The 14,173-nt window shown below is 43.7% G+C and overlaps 1 protein-coding gene across 1 annotated transcript in view; it reads left to right on the forward strand.

The window, feature by feature from the left end:
* The first annotated feature begins 232 nt into the window (after positions 1-232).
* The window catches only part of LOC123482893 (mitogen-activated protein kinase kinase kinase 13-A-like), an 82,824-nt gene continuing 68,883 nt past the window's right edge, over positions 233-14,173 (forward strand). Inside the window, exon 1 of the mRNA XM_045212013.1 lies at positions 233-284. The gene's annotated coding sequence lies outside the window, so the exon portion shown is untranslated. The remainder of the gene's footprint in view (positions 285-14,173) is intronic.

The following is a 14,173-nucleotide window of genomic DNA, read 5'->3' on the forward strand; positions in this document are numbered from 1 at the left end:
CTGCCCAATTAACTGATTCGCTTGAAATACACCCACTGCTGTTGACACGCCCACTTATGTTGACACGCCCACTGTCAGAGACACTCCACGTATGCAGTTACGTATAAAATTACGTATGAAGTTACGTATGAAGTTACGTATTACTCCGAATGAGCCGCTTCTCTGCGATTCATAAAACACGGATGTGACGTTACAGCTCACCAGATTTGGATTAAACCATTGGATTACAGTAAATAGTTGGACCGAGCGAAGAACAGGCGGACGGTCAGAGCGAATTGAAAACGGTACGGTTCCTTGCAGTTGTTACGAAATAATGAAATACATTACATGTGAAAGTAGACGTATACCCTTTAAAGTTATGCATGTTGTTTGAGGCAACATTTTGTTCCGGGTGTTATTAGTGCCAAGACGTGTCTTTCTTTCTGGATAGTCTTATCTATCCGGTGCTGCTGTCGCCTGGCATCAAACCGCAGGCGAGCTGTGCAGTCTGGGAACAAAATAGACGAGATTTTGTTTGAGCATTTTATTTTGCATATTATTTCTGAAAATATAATTAATCGTTGAATTGCATTGTGTTACAACGTTGTTATTAAGTATATACGGAGCTGTAGGGTTGTTTTCTGGCTTTGTTTTTACATCGCTCTCTTTGTGGACGCCGGTCAGTCATCCTCAATGAGAGGGTGGCTGCTATGCTGCTAAACGGCTTATTATGTAACTAACTGGACGTTAAGATGCATGTTATTGGGAAAACATGACAATGTTGCAGATTTATACATTTATTCTGTATCCTATTCGTTATAGGTACCCATCCACTGTACATTATATCCTATTCGTTATAGGTACACATCCACTGTACATTTGTTCTACTTTAGGTCGCAGAACAGTATTCTGAGTAGGCTATAGGACGCAGAACAGTATTCTGAGTAGGCTATAGGACGCAGAACAGTAGTCTGAGTAGGCTTTAGGTCGCAGAACAGTATTCTGAGTAGGCTTTAGGTCGCAGAACAGTATTCTGAGTAGGCTATAGGACGCAGAACAGTATTCTGAGTAGGCTATAGGACGCAGAACAGTATTCTGAGTAGGCTATAGGACGCAGAACAGTATTCTGAGTAGGCTATAGGACGCAGAACAGTATTCTGAGTAGGCTATAGGACGCAGAACAGTATTCTGAGTAGGCTATAGGACGCAGAACAGTATTCTGAGTAGGCTATAGGACGCAGAACAGTAGTCTGAGTAGGCTATAGGACGCAGAACAGTAGTCTGAGTAGGCTATAGGACGCAGAACAGTAGTCTGAGTAGGCTATAGGACGCAGAACAGTAGTCTGAGTAGGCTATAGGACGCAGAACAGTATTCTGAGTAGGCTATAGGACGCAGAACAGTAGTCTGAGTAGGCTTTAGGTCGCAGAACAGTATTCTGAGTAGGCTATAGGACGCAGAACAGTAGTCTGAGTATAGAAAGTATGAGAATGCCCAATTTCACATTATATATTATATAATGAATTATTCTTTATTTTTTATTTTTATGTAGCCCAATAGATAATAATTTGAGGATAAAAAGGAGAGCAGTCAAAGATGAACAAAGCCCAACGCTTCTCTAGACAGGAGAGCTGTACTGTATGTATGAATGAATGGGTTTTATGACTAGTTCTATTGGTCCCGGCAGAACTCCGATAGGGAACATATTGTTGTAGAAATAATGAGTTTGTTTTTAATGAGAACTCTGTTCTGCTTTATTTGAGTTGTACAATTGTTATTGTCTTTTACCTCCAGTTTATATACAGTATTGTCATATACTTTTATGTGCTGTACTGTACATGTCTGAGGAAGAATCCTGTAGTTTTATGAGAAGGCAGACAACCTGTCTTGGCTCAAGTAGAGAAAGTATTTTCATGCCTTGAACTATGGAGATTAGAGTTCCGGTGCAGAGTGCTGGATGCCTGGGTGCTGTCTTGCTGTCGTTGTGAGGGTAGCATTGTATTTCCTAATTCTGCTGAGTGAGAACGTGCTGTAAATGTCTACGTGTGACAGAGGTCTGTCTGTCGGTATTCAGTTTGCTGAGCACTGAGCCGCAGGGTGCAGTTACAGGTCATAGAACAATCAGCCTAATGTAGGATGGAAGACACTCACTCACACACTCTCACACACACACACACACACACACACTGTGGTGAAGACTGGACCTATGAGGGGTGGTGTTGTCTGTATTTAACTATGGCAGGAGGATACCCAACACTGGTGAAGACTGGACCTATGAGGGGTGGTGTTGTCTGTATTTAACTATGGCAGGAGGATACCCAACACTGGTGAAGACTGGACCTATGAGGGGTGGTGTTGTCTGTATTTAACTATGGCAGGAGGATACCCAACACTGGTGAAGACTGGACCTATGAGGGGTGGTGTTGTCTGTATTTAACTATGGCAGGAGGATACCCAACACTGGTGAAGACTGGACCTATGAGGGGTGGTGTTGTCTGACTGGCTTCAAACGTGACGATCAGAGCAAACCAAACCAAATTGTATTTGTCACATGATACGTAAACAATAGGTGTAGACTAACAGTGAAATGCTTCCTTCCTTCCTTCTCAATAATGCAGAGAGAAAGAAAATGGAGAAATAATAGAAAAGTAAAACATGTAATAATAAAAGTAATACTAAATTGGCTAGTATTTGGAAAGTATTCAGACCCCTTGACCTTTTTCACATTCTATTACGTTACAGCCTTATTCTAAAATTTATTAAATTGTCCCCCCCCCATAATGACACAGCAAAAAAAAAAAAAAATGTATTTGCAAATGTTTAAAAAAAAATACAAATTAAATATTACATTTATATAAGTATTCAGACCCTTTACTCAGTAATTTGTTGAATCACTTTTGGCAGCGATTACAGCCTTGAGTCTTCTTGGGTATGACGCTACAAGCTTGGCACACCTGTATTTGGGGAGTTTCTCCCATTCTTCTCTGCAGATCCTCTCAAGCTCTGTCAGGTTGGATGGAGAGCGTCACTGCACAGCAATTTTCAGGTCTCTCCAGAGATGTTCGATCGGGTTCAAGTCCGGGCTCTGGCTGGGCCACTCAAGGACATTCAGAGACTTGTCCCGAAGCCACTCCTGCGTTGTCTTGGCTGTGCGCTTAGGGTCATTGTCCTGTTGGAAGGTGAACCTTCGCTCCAGTCTGAGGTCCTGAGCGCTCTGGTGCAGGTTTTCATCAAGGATCTCTCAGTACTTTGCTCCGTTCATCTTTCCCTCGATCCTGACTAGTCTCCCAGTCCCCACCGCTGAAAAACATCCCCAGAGCATGATGCTGCCACCACCATGCTTCACCGTAGGGATGGTGCCAGGTTTCCTCCAGATGTGACGCTTGGCATTCAGGCCAAAGAGTTCAATCTTGGTTTCATCAGACCAGAGAATCTTGTTTCTCATGGTCTGAGATTCCTTTAGGTGCCTTTTGGCAAACTCCAAGCGGGCTGTCATGTGCCTTTTACTGAGGAGTGGCTTCCGTCTGGCCACTCTACCATAAAGGCCTGATTGGTGGAGTTCTGCAGAGATGGTTGTCCTTCTGGAAGGTTCTCCCATCTCCACAGAGGAACTCTGGAGTTTTGTCAGAGTGACCATCGGGCTCTTGGTCACCTCCCTGACCAAGGCCCTTCTCCCCCGATTGCTCAGTTTGGACGGGCGGCCAGCTCTAGGAAGAGTCTTGGTGGTTCCAAACTTCTTCCATTTAAGAATGACGGAGGCCACTGTGTTCTTGGGGACCTTCAATGCTGCAGATATGTTTTGGTACCCTTTCCCAGATCTGTGCCTCGACACAATCCTGTCTCGGAGCTCTACGGACAATTCCTTCGACCTCATGGCTTGGTTTGTGCTCTGACATGCACTGTCAACTGTGGGAGCTTATATAGACAGGTGTGTGCCTTTCCAAATCATGTCCAATCAATTGAATTTACCACAGGTGGACTCCAATCTAGTTGTAGAACCATCTCAAGGATGATCAATGGAAACAGGATGCATCTGAGCTCAATTTCGAGTCTCATAGCAAAGGGTCTGAATACTTATGTAAATAAGGTATTTCAGTTTTTTATTTAGAATACATTTGCACAAAAAAAAAAAAAAACTGTTTTCGCTTTGTCATTATGGGGTATTGTGTGTAGATTGATGAGGATTTTTTTTTTGTTTAAATCAATTTTAGAATAAGGCTGTAATGTAACAAAAATGTGGAAAAATTGAAATGTTACTGTTTTAATGCTAATTTCCTGCAGTTCTATGTATTTTGACATTGCTTAGGCCTATGACAAGGGGTGGGAAAAAAAATCCAGGTCTGGTGTATTCAGAATGCTTTGAACATTAAATGAACACTCAAAAGTCCACAAATTTGTTACTTAGAGATTTTTGGGGGATGAAATTTAAAGTAATGAAATTAGATGGGGAGACAAGCAAATGGGAAAACAGTGGGAAGTTCAGTGGGAATGCTCTGCACAGGAAATACTAATTTTAATGGCTGATAGCAGTGGGTAACCAAATCATAGATTGCAGTCTCCTTGTCCATAGACTACTTTCAAGGTAAGGACACAAACATTTTGTATTTTGTAATTTTGGTGAACTATCTCTTTAAAATAGGGCTTGAAGAACGTGTTTCCCAAGTGCTGGGTGTTTGAACATGTTGTTGTTATAACAATTAATTTCTCAAAATCACCCAACCTTCAAGAAAAATCTAACGAATATCAATATTCAGGTGGTTTATGCCTGCTAGTTTAAGATCCCTGCCTTCATCTTACTCAAATCAAATCAAATTTTTATTTGCCAAAATCAAATTTTATTTGCCACATGTGCCGAATACAACAGCTGTAGACATTACCGTGAAATGCTTACTTACAGCCCTTAACCAACAATGCATTTATTTATTAATAAAAAAGTAAAATAAAATAACAACAAAAAAGTGGTGAGAAAAAAAGAGCAGAAGTAAAATAAAATAACAGTAGGGAGGCTATATACAGGGGGGTACCGTTGCAGAGTCAATGTGCGGAGGGCACCGGCTAGTTGAGGTAGTTGAGGTAATATGTACATGTGGGTAGAGTTAAAGTGACTATGCATAAATAATTAACAGAGTAGCAGCAGCGTAAAAAGATGGGGTGGGGGGGCAGTGCAAATAGTCCGGGTAGCCATGATTAGCTGTTCAGGAGTCTTATGGCTTGGGGGTAGAAGCTCTTGAGAAGCCTTTTGGACCTAGACTTGGCGCTCCGGTACCGCTTGCCGTGCGGTAGCAGAGAGAACAGTCTATGACTACATAGACAAAATATGATGTTTATGAGTTGTGAGTCCCCCTGCCGTCTCTGCCTAGCATGTGCACAATACTAAAATGTCCAAAATTATATTTGAGGCCTGGAGCAGTTTAATATCCAATGCTTATATGTAGGAATTATTCAAAACTGTCCATGAATGGCTGCAGAAATACATAGCCTCATATAATTCATTTTCAAAGACACAAGTAGGCATGTCAGATTTCAAATCTGTGATTCCACTGGCAACACTAGGAAGAAGCGGAAAAACAACACACTGTAAGGTGAATCATAATATAATAGCAGCGTCCTTGCTGACAACCACAGTAATTACTCTTTATTTTAGCCCATTGTTAAGAATGAGAATTGTTCCACTGATCAGACTAAATAAAGGAAATAGATAATAGAATCTCCTGAAGACTAGATGACATACGGTGGTGTGAGAAAGTGTTTGCCCCCTTCCTGATTTCTTATTTGTTTGCATGTTTGTCACACTTTAATGTTTCAGATCATCAAACACATTTTAATATTAGTCAAAGATAACACAAGTAAACACAACATGCAGTTTTGAAATGAAGGTTGTTATTAAATCCAAACCCACATGGCCCTGTGTGGAAAAGGGTTTGCCCCCTACAACCTAATAACTGGTTGGGCCACCCTTAGCAGCAACAACTGCAATCAAGCGTTTGCGATAACTTGCAATGAGTCTTTTACAGCGCTGTGGAGGAATTTTGGCCCACTCATCTTTGCAGAATTGTTGTAATTCAGCCACATTGGAGGGTTTTCGAGCATGAACTGCCTTTTTAAGGTCATGCCACAGCATCTCAATAGGATTCAGGTCAGGACTTTGACTAGGCCACTCCAAAGTCTTCATTTTGTTTTTCTTCAGCCATTCAGAGGTGGACTTGCTGGTGTGTTTCGGATCATTGTCCTGCTGCAGAACCCAAGTTCGCTTCAGCTTGAGGTCACGGACATTCTCCTTCAGGATTTTTTGGTAGACAGCAGAATTCATGGTTCCATTTATCACAGCAAGTCTTCCAGGTCCTGAAGCAGCAAAACAGGCCCAGACCATCACACTACCACCACCATATTTTACTGTTGGTATGATGTTCTTTTTCTGAAATGCGGTGTTACTTTTACATCAGATGTAATGGGACACACACCTTCCAAAAAGTTCAACTTTTGTCTCCGATTTCAAAACGATTTGGAACACAGTTGAAAAGTTTACGCACTATACAATGGACTAATTAGACAAATAAAAGCAGTACTTTCCAATGTGTGAGATATAAGAGGCGTGAGAAGAGGGTCAAATGCGTGTCTCACAGCCAATGCATGAGAGTTGGCAGCTCTGCAGTTGATTAGTTGAAAACAGACTTATTTAATCTAAAATGTAATTAAAACACTATCAAGGGTTTATATAATGTCTCATTACATACCTATTTTAAGGTTTGTGTCGAATTTGAATAGGGGTTTTAGGGCGGGGCTAATGTTAGCTTCACAAGTAAACTGCGGCTGTCATGGCTTTTGAGAGTCATGATGGCGCGCAGTGATGTTGACGCGGAAAAGTAACTATTGATTGAATTAACTATTGATGAACTCACAAAGTAATTAACTTTACACTCACCATTGATAATGTCTTGATAAATAAATAAATACTGTTAAATATATGAGTTTCACAAAGTGGGGAACTTTATTTTCAGAGGGGATGGATGTGGTTCTGAGGGGATGGATGTGGTTCTGAGGGGATGGATGTGATGGATGTGGTTCAGAGGGGATGGATGTGATGGATGTGGTTCTGAGGGGATGGATGTGATGGATGTGGTTCTGAGGGGATGGATGTGATGGATGTGGTTCTGAGGGGATGGATGTGATGTCATTCTATCTCCTATATGTTGACATGTAGACCTACATCTATCAGACCCTATCTCCTATATGTTGACGTGTAGACCTACATCTATCAGACCCTATCTCCTATATGTTGACATGTAGACCTACATCTATCAGACCCTATCTCCTATATGTTGACATGTAGACCTACATCTATCAGACCCTATCTCCTATATGTTGACATGTAGACCTACATCTATCAGACCCTATCTCCTATATGTTGACATGTAGTTCTACATCTATCATTTCCTATCTCCTATATGTTGACGTGTAGGCCTACATCTTTCAGACCCTATCTCCTATATGTTGACATGTAGACCTACATCTATCAGACCCTATCTCCTATATGTTGACGTGTAGGCCTACATCTTTCAGACCCTATCTCCTATATGTTGACATGTAGACCTACATCTTTCAGACCCTATCTCCTATATGTTGACGTGTAGGCCTACATCTTTCAGACCCTATCTCCTATATGTTGACATGTAGACCTACATCTATCAGACCCTATCTCCTATATGTTGACGTGTAGGCCTACATCTTTCAGACCCTATCTCCTATATGTTGACGTGTAGGCCTACATCTATCAGACCCTATCTCCTATATGTTGACGTGTAGGCCTACATCTTTCAGACCCTATCTCCTATATGTTGACGTGTAGGCCTACATCTTTCAGACCCTATCTCCTATATGTTGACGTGTAGGCCTACATCTATCAGACCCTATCTCCTATATGTTGACGTGTAGGCCTACATCTTTCAGACCCTATCTCCTATATGTTGACATGTAGACCTACATCTATCAGACCCTATCTCCTATATGTTGACGTGTAGGCCTACATCTTTCAGACCCTATCTCCTATATGTTGACGTGTAGACCTACATCTTTCAGACAGGGGTCAACTGTGTTGGGGAGTTGGGGTCAGCTGTGTTGGGGTCAGGGGTCAGCTGTGTTGGGGTCAGGGGTCAGCTGTGTTGGGGTCAGAGGTCAGCTGTGTTGGGGTCAGGGGTCAGCTGTGTTGGGGTCAGGGGTCAGCTGTGTTGGGGTCAGGGGTCATCTGTGTTGGGGAGTTGTGGACAGCTGTGTTGGGGTCAGGGGTCAGCTATGTTGGGCGTTGAGGTCAGCTGTGTTGGGGTCAGGGGTCAGCTGTGTTGGGGTCAGAGGTCAGCTGTGTTGGGGTCAGGGTTCAGCTGTGTTGGGGTCAGGGGTCAGCTGTGTTGGGGTCAGGGGTCAGCTGTGTTGGGGTCAGAGGTCAGCTGTGTTGGGGTCAGGGGTCAGCTGTGTTGGGGTCAGGGGTCAGCTGTGTTGGGGTCAGGGGTCAGCTGTGTTGGGGTCAGGGGTCAGCTATGTTGGGAGTTGAGGTGAGCTGTGTCGGAGTCAGGATTTAGCTGTGTTGGGAGTTGAGGTCAGCTGTGTTGGGGTCAGGGGTCAGCTATGTTGGGAGTTGAGGTGAGCTGTGTCGGAGTCAGGATTTAGCTGTGTTGGGAGTTGAGGTCAGCTGTGTTGGGGTCAGAGGTCAGCTGTGTTGGGGTCAGAGGTCAGCTGTGTTGGGGTCAGGGGTCAGCTATGTTGGGAGTTGAGGTGAGCTGTGTCGGAGTCAGGATTTAGCTGTGTTGGGAGTTGAGGTCAGCTGTGTTGGGGAGTTGGGGTCAGCTGTGTTGGGGTCAGAGGTCAGCTGTGTATAGCTGGGGACACTGTGGCTTCTGTCTGAATGATGTTACGATGTCCTCTGATCTGGATGCCTTTTATAAGACGACCCTATGTGATTTTAGTTTGATCTCTGAGCAGTGTGAGTGCTACAGTGGGGAAAAAAAGTATTTAGTCAGCCACCAATTGTGCAAGTTCTCCCACTTAAAAAGATGAGAGAGGCCTGTAATTTTCATCATAGGTACACGTCAACTATGACAGACAAAATGAGGAAAGAAAATCCAGAAAATCACATTGTAGGATTTTTAATGAATTTATTTGCAAATTATGGTGGAAAATAAGTATTTGGTCAATAACAAAAGTTTCTCAATACTTTGTTATATACCCTTTGTTGGCAATGACACAGGTCAAACGTTTTCTGTAAGTCTTCACAAGGTTTTCACACACTGTTGCTGGTATTTTGGCCCATTCCTCCATGCAGATCTCCTCTAGAGCAGTGATGTTTTGGGGCTGTCGCTGGGCAACACAGACTTTCAACTCCCTCCAAAGATTTTCTATGGGGTTGAGATCTGGAGACTGGCTAGGTCACTCCAGGACCTTGAAATGCTTCTTACGAAGCCACTCCTTCGTTGCCCGGGCGGTGTATCTGGGATCATTGTCATGCTGAAAGACCCAGCCACGTTTCATCTTCAATGCCCTTGCTGATGGAAGGAGGTTTTCACTCAAAATCACACGATACATGGCCCCATTCATTCTTTCCTTTACACGGATCAGTCGTCCTGGTCCCTTTGCAGAAAAACAGCCCCAAAGCATGATGTTTCCACCCCCATGCTTCACAGTAGGTATGGTGTTCTTTGGATACAACTCAGCATTCTTTGTCCTCCAAACACGACAAGTTCTATTTTGGTTTCATCTGACCATATGACATATGACATTCTCCCAATCCTCTTCTGGATCATCCAAATGCACTCTAGTAAACTTCAGACGGGCCTGGACATGTACTGGCTTAAGCAGGGGGACACGTCTGGCACTGCAGGATTTGTGTCCCTGGCGGCGTAGTGTGTTACTGATGGTAGGCTTTGTTACTTTGGTCCCAGCTCTCTGCAGGTCATTCACTAGGTCCCCCCGTGTGGTTCTGGGATTTTTGCTCACCGTTCTTGTGATCATTTTGACCCCACGGGGTGAGATTTTGCGTGGAGCCCCAGATCGAGGGAGATTCTCAGTGGTCTTGTATGTCTTCCATTTCCTAATAATTGCTCCCACAGTTGATTTCTTCAAACCAAGCTGCTTACCTATTGCAGATTCAGTCTTCCCAGCCTGGTGCAGGTCTACGATTTTGTTTCTGGTGTCCTTTGACAGCTCTTTGGTCTTGGCCATAGTGGAGTTTGGAGTGTGACTGTTTGAGGTTGTGGACAGGTGTCTTTTATACTGATAACAAGTTCAAACAGGTGCCATTAATACAGGTAACGAGTGGAGGACAGAGGAGCCTCTTAAAGAAGAAGTTACAGGTCTGTGAGAGCCAGAAATCTTGCTTGTTTGTAGGTGACCAAATACTTATTTTCCACCATAATTTGCAAATAAATTCATAAAAAATCCTACAATGTGATTTTCTCAATGTTTTTTCCTCAATTTGTCTGTCATAGTTGACGTGTACCTATGATGAAAATTACAGGCCTCTCTCATCTTTTTAAGTGGGAGAACTTGCACAATTGGTGGCTGACTAAATACTTTTTTTCCCCACTGTATATGTTGAGTTGTGTGTGTACATATGTTTTTTTATTTTATTGTATTTGTTTATTTGTCAGAGACCATGTACAACGTGTCATTGCACCAGATTTAGCTAGATAGCTCATTTTAATCTGTAGTCCCTGGGCAGAAAACAATCAACATCAATACATCATTACAATACTACAATATAATACTAAATATATATATATATATATAACATAATAAGTGTGTATGTGTGTGTATACTCATGCTCGTGCATGCTTTGTGAAGGGGAGAGGAAGGATTTCTGTCACCATTGTCCCTGTCCAATCCATTATGACCCAGTGTATCACCGTGCCCTTTCACCTCAACAACAACAAGAGAAAAGAACAGAGCAGCCACCATGTGCAGCTCTGCTCTGAACAGCAGGCAGCGTATCCCCCTCTCCTCTCCTCTCCTCTCCTCTCCTCTCCTCTCCTCTCCTCTCCTCTCCTCTCCTCTCCTCTCCTCTCCTCTCCTCTCCTCTCCTCTCCTCTCCTCTCCTCTCTGCTCCCTCCACACAGTAATCTATCTCAGCCCATCTCTAACATCCCTGATCCCCCTTCTCTCTCTCTCTCTCTCTCATTCTCTCTCTCTCTCTCTCTCTCTCTCACTGTCTCTCTCTCCCTGTCTCTCTCTCTCTGTCTCTCTCTCTCACAGTAACATCCTTGTCATTCTCACTTACCCCCCTAGGCTATATTCAGTAATTCTGTATACTCTGTAATTCTGTAAGTATGATAGCTTAACAGTCCTGTTAGCCAGAAGAGGAACTGCACGCTATCCTATAATCAATGGTGTTTATGATGACCAGGTAGGCTAGGCTACACAGGGACACTGCCACGCAGCCGATCACTCTCTGGTTCCCCTGTGTCTATCTGATCTGTTGATGGCTGGAGGTTTGTTGTTGTGGTGTGGTGCTCCTCCTGGGAGTGGATGGCTGGAGGTTTGTTGTTGTGGTGTGGTGCTCCTCCTGGGAGTGGATGGCTGGAGGTTTGTTGTTGTGGTGTGGTGCTCCTCCTGGGAGTGGATGGCTGGAGGTTTGTTGTTGTGGTGTGGTGCTCCTCCTGGGAGTGGATGGCTGGAGGTTTGTTGTTGTGGTGTGGTGCTCCTCCTGGGAGTGGATGGCTGGAGGTATGTTGTTGTGGTGTGGTGCTCCTCCTGGGAGTGGATGGCTGGAGGTTTGTTGTTGTGGTGTGGTGCTCCTCCTGGGAGTGGATGGCTGGAGGTTTATTGTTGTGGTGTAGTGCTCCTCCTGGGAGTGGATGGCTGGAGGTTTGTTGTTGTGGTGTGGTGCTCCTCCTGGGAGTGGATGGCTGGAGGTATGTTGTTGTGGTGTGGTGCTCCTCCTGGGAGTGGATGACTGGAGGTTTGTTGTTGTGGTGTGGTGCTCCTCCTGGGAGTGGATGGCTGGAGGTTTGTTGTTGTGGTGTGGTGCTCCTCCTGGGAGTGGATGGCTGGAGGTATGTTGTTGTGGTGTGGTGCTCCTCCTGGGAGTGGATGGCTGGAGGTTTGTTGTTGTGGTGTGGTGCTCCTCCTGGGAGTGGATGGCTGGAGGTTTGTTGTTGTGGTGTGGTGCTCCTCCTGGGAGTGGATGGCTGGAGGTTTATTGTTGTGGTGTAGTGCTCCTCCTGGGAGTGGATGGCTGGAGGTATGTTGTTGTGGTGTGGTGCTCCTCCTGGGAGTGGATGACTGGAGGTTTGTTGTTGTGGTGTGGTGCTCCTCCTGGGAGTGGATGGCTGGAGGTTTATTGTTGTGGTGTGGTGCTCCTCCTGGGAGTGGATGGCTGGAGGTTTGTTGTTGTGGTGTGGTGCTCCTCCTGGGAGTGGATGACTGGAGGTTTGTTGTTGTGGTGTGGTGCTCCTCCTGGGAGTGGATGGCTGGAGGTTTGTTGTTGTGGTGTTGTGCTCCTTCTGTGAGTGGATGACTGGAGGTTTGTTGTTGTGGTGTGGTGCTCCTCCTGGGAGTGGATGGCTGGAGGTTTGTGGTGTGGTGTGGTGCTCCTCCTGGGAGTGGATGGCTGGAGGTTTGTTGTTGTGGTGTGGTGCTACTCCTGGATAGTAAACACTAACACACACTAGTGGTTGTATAGAGCCTGGGAGCTGGTAGCCAGTCCTCTCTGAGTCAGTCCTCTCTGAGTCAGTCCTAACCAGGCTGACCATCCTCTGTGAGGACTGCATTTGTAATCTCACTATCGCTATCTGACTGTCATAGGATGTACACTTCCCTGTCATCATCCAGGCCTGCTCCAGCCAGACAACCAACCAGCATTCGGCAGCGTTCTTCACCCCTGATAACTATTCCGATTAAAATAGATTTGGCCCAATGATCCAATCATGGACCTCCTGAGCTTGAAATGGGGTTCTACCTCACAGAGACAGTTTGGTTGTGTGTCTCACCATAGAAATATAATCAATAGAACTAGCTTCCCCATTCTAGTCAATGATGGCATAATGGGTGGACTATGAGTTTACCAGTCAAATGACCATGGTTAGAGCTTCCAAAACTGTTCTATTCATTCTATTTCTATGGTCTCACTGTACAGTATGATTGTGTGTATACTGAGTACAGTATGATTGTGAGTATACTGAGTACAGTATGATTGTGTGTATACTGAGTACAGTATGATTGTGAGTATACTGAGTACAGTATGATTGTTAGTGTACTGAGTACAGTATGATTGTGTGTATACTGAGTACAGTATGATTGTAAGTATACTGAGTACAGTATGATTGTGAGTATACTGAGTACAGTATGATTGTGAGTATACTGAGTACAGTATGATTGTAAGTATACTGAGTACAGTATAATTGTTAGTGTACTGAGTACAGTATGATTGTGTGTATACTGAGTACAGTATGATTGTAAGTATACTGAGTACAGTATGATTGTAAGTATACTGAGTACAGTATGATTGTGTGGGCCCCGTGTAGCTCAGTTGGTAGAGCATGGCGCTTGCAACGCCAGGGTTGTGGGTTGAATTCCCACGGGGGGCCAGTATGAGAAAAAAAAAAATTATGCACTCACTAACTGTAAATCGCTCTGGATAAGAGCGTCTGCAAAATGACTAAAAATGTAAAATATACTGAGTACAGTATGATTGTAAGTATACTGAGTACAGTATGATTGTGAGTATACTTAGTACAGTATGATTGTAAGTATACTGAGTACAGTATGATTGTGAGTATACTGAGTACAGTATGATTGTAAGTATACTGAGTACAGTATGATTGTAAGTATACTGAGTACAGTATGATTGTAAGTATACTGAGTACAGTATGATTGTGAGTATACTGAGTACAGTATGATTGTAAGTATACTGAGTACAGTATGATTGTGAGTATACTGAGTACAGTATGATTGTAAGTATACTGAGTACAGTATGACTGTAAGTATACTGAGTACAGTATGATTGTGAGTATACTGAGTACAGTATGATTGTGAGTATACTGAGTACAGTATGATTGTAAGTATACTGAGTACAGTATGCTTGTGAGTATACTGAGTACAGTATGATTGTAAGTATACTGAGTACAGTATGATTGTAAGTATACTGAGTACAGTATGATTGTGAGTATACTGAGTACAGTATGATTGTGAGTATACTGAGTACAGTATGAT

The sequence above is a fragment of the Coregonus clupeaformis genome, chromosome 40 (genome assembly GCF_020615455.1).
Source record: "Coregonus clupeaformis isolate EN_2021a chromosome 40, ASM2061545v1, whole genome shotgun sequence".
Classification (NCBI taxonomy): Eukaryota; Metazoa; Chordata; class Actinopteri; order Salmoniformes; family Salmonidae; genus Coregonus; species Coregonus clupeaformis.